The 2842-nt window shown below is 40.4% G+C and overlaps 1 protein-coding gene and 1 long non-coding RNA gene across 2 annotated transcripts in view; one reads left to right on the top strand and one right to left on the bottom strand.

Annotated features, from left to right (window-relative positions):
* The window catches only part of LOC109307459, an 18108-nt gene extending 15453 nt beyond the window's left edge, over positions 1-2655 (bottom strand). Inside the window, exon 1 of the long non-coding RNA XR_002100269.1 lies at positions 2646-2655. This is a non-coding gene — a long non-coding RNA (uncharacterized LOC109307459). The remainder of the gene's footprint in view (positions 1-2645) is intronic.
* AGBL4 (ATP/GTP binding protein like 4) overlaps positions 1-2842 on the top strand; it is a 1420095-nt gene that overhangs the window by 439384 nt on the left and 977869 nt on the right. The gene's annotated exons all lie outside the window — the stretch shown is intronic.

Below are 2842 nucleotides of genomic sequence, written 5' to 3'. Positions count from 1 at the left end.
CTAGTTTATTCATCTTATATTCATAAATACTGTTTCCCAGGCCTCTATTCATTATTGTCATTCTTTGCTGGACCCTCAGTTTTAAGTGTTAATTTTTAAGAGTTAAGTTGCAGGTAAATACACCTAATGATAAAACCATTTTTTTTCTGATGAGTACCACAAATAAAAATTGACAGGCAGACAGTTTCTATAGTTACTGCAATTTTTAAACCAATAGGCATTGTAAAGTTCCATACATTATCTTGACTACATTTTTTTTTCCAAGTAGATATTTTTAAAATTCAAACTGAACTTGCTTTTTTGAGCCGCCTCTGACATTGGCAATGTGAAACTGATCTAACGTAGATGCTTGCTGCGCCATCAAGTTCCAAAGGCACTTGCTCGGCGTCATGCCAGGCCATTGGTGGCCAGGTCTGGGGGGTCACCCAGGGTCAGGAGAAGCAGCCAAGATCTGAGGAGAGTGTACAGAGCCCAAGCACAGGGAATTCAGAAGACAGAAGATCTGTCTGGGGAACTGAATCAGAGACCCCAAGAGTTGGTCAGAGTGCTGGGTCAGGAGGCTGGCTGGGCCAGGTATCCAGGAAATCAAACCAGAGTTGGATCAAGGAGCCAAACGGTCTGGCCAAATTTGGGGTATGTGGGAAAACTGGGTCGGGTATCCAGAGAGCACCAGTAGAGGCACAGATCAGGGGTGCAGCAGCCTAGGTACAAATTTGAGCCTTGTTGCCTGGAGTCATCGTCTTCTGGGTCACGGCTTTATATTGGAAAGGTTTATGGGTCAAGTGACCCACTCTGGTAGCAGGGAGCAGGTGTGTGTGTAGGCCCAGATGAACGGTTCTGGTCACCTCTGTCTGCCTCAGTGCTCTGCTGAGGAGGTGGCAGACTGGGATAAGTGGCTGTGCTAGGTAGCCAAGGCCCCAGATTCAAGATCACAGCCTGACACTCGGCAGACTTTCAGAACAAGAGTTACTCGGGCAGTTCCTGGCCTGTAAGCTCAGAGAATTTAGCTTGGTAATGGTGCCAGTAATTAACTTATTTTTGCTGACTAGAAATTAATTGCAGATCCTCCTCGCTATGATACAATTCCTACAATTTCCCATCTAGAATATATAACTACTGTTGCAACATGATGGGAAAAGGAACTGGCAGCAGAACTGCACACATCTGTCAAATTTTTATCTTTACCTTGAATTATTTTTCTATTAACCTTTCTTTTAATCTACAAGCTTCTTGCTTGAGGCAAAACAGTCTTTACTTTACAAAACCATCTGCCTGGTTTCAAGACTCTTATATCAATGGACAGACCTAGAATAAGGCACCATGTAGCGATAGGAGATTTGACAGGAGCTATGACAAATTGGAGATAAATTACATGAACATCAAGAATGTATCAGAGTGCTGAGTGATACACTAATTATACTTGTATGCTTTATGAGTGAGAAACGGTTAACTAGGATGACAAAAAGGTACCAGTCAGTTATATTACTTGGACGATGCATTGAGAGCATTGCCTATTCCATCATATACTTGGGAAGTTTATGAACTGTAAAAGAAATGATTTTACCAGTCTAAACCATATCTTTAAAACTTTCATATGTACTTTAGGGCAAGCAAATGAATGGACAGTAAAAATAGGTGTTCTATTACTCAGTAATATCTATGTAATAAAGTAAGTAAAGTCTCATTTTTGTTACCATTATTTGTCATTCATTTCATACGTGGCATTTATAAAGAATGACTCTATTATGCAATGATAGCAACTGTATTTTAAATATACTGCAGAGGATTGCATCCATATCAGCTCTTTTTCAAGTTGGCTTATGGGATGGATGCTACCAGTTAAGTAAAAATATTAGTTATCTTTCCTCAGTGCATTGGCTTGTAAGCAGGACTCTTGGGTTTCAGTAAAACCTGTTAAGAAAGATAAGTAGCCACTAAAAATTCCTTGAACAGTAAAACGGTTGTTATGCTTATGTATGTAAAATCCTAGGCCTTCTAATATTTTCCATTGTTTGATTGCTTGTGTTTCCCCTGATGTCCATAGTTCTAGGCCTGGCTTTGGTCAAACTACCTTTTGGTTTTACTTTTGTAGTTATTTGGTAATGTTGGTACAGTATGGTTTGAATTTAGTCCATGCATAATGACATCTTGGTGCATGTGCACACTATAGACTCAGGTTCAATTACTTTGTGCAGAAACATCCACGGGGTCTGTGCATGCACATTGAGGGTATGTCTGCATTGCCTCACTGATACTGCAGAGACCTACATTTGGATGGATGTCACTGGTGGTAGTGCTGATAACTAATCATTTGGACTGTACTTGCAACAAATTCTAGTGCAATACTGAAATCCTTGGGGAACCTCTAGGAAAAAGTAGATTAGGTTTCAGTCCTGTTAGAGACAAGTTTCCTCTTTTATCAGATACCATCTGAACCCTGCAAAAAGAGACTGGTATTAAAGGAGACCCCCCCCACCACCCCCTTCCTTTAGTTGCTGCTCCAATGTCATTATCTTCAAAGGAGCAAATTTGACTTCTCTGTCAGAAACCGTATTTTTCCTTTAAGGATCCTTTTATTTCCCATTTGTTTGTTTTATTTTGGAGGAGGTATTTTTTTTGGCGGGGATGGGGTAGGATCTCATCACTACAGATATAATGGCCCTAGAGACTGTAGAGTTCAGGTACTCCTTCCAATGTTACTCCCTGCCTACCTATATCCCTATTACTCTTGAGAGATTTTAGGAATAGCACAATCTACATTTCTGCAGGCAGGACTAAATGACATTAGATATCCCTTCCAACCCTATGATTTTATGGCTTCTCTCAGAAAAGTATGCCACAA

Source organism: Crocodylus porosus, unplaced genomic scaffold (assembly GCF_001723895.1).
Source record: "Crocodylus porosus isolate Cpor-Errol unplaced genomic scaffold, CroPor_comp1, whole genome shotgun sequence".
Taxonomy (NCBI): Eukaryota; Metazoa; Chordata; order Crocodylia; family Crocodylidae; genus Crocodylus; species Crocodylus porosus.
The sequence above is the reverse complement of the archived record's forward strand: the minus strand, read 5'-3'. Positions and strand labels throughout refer to the sequence as shown.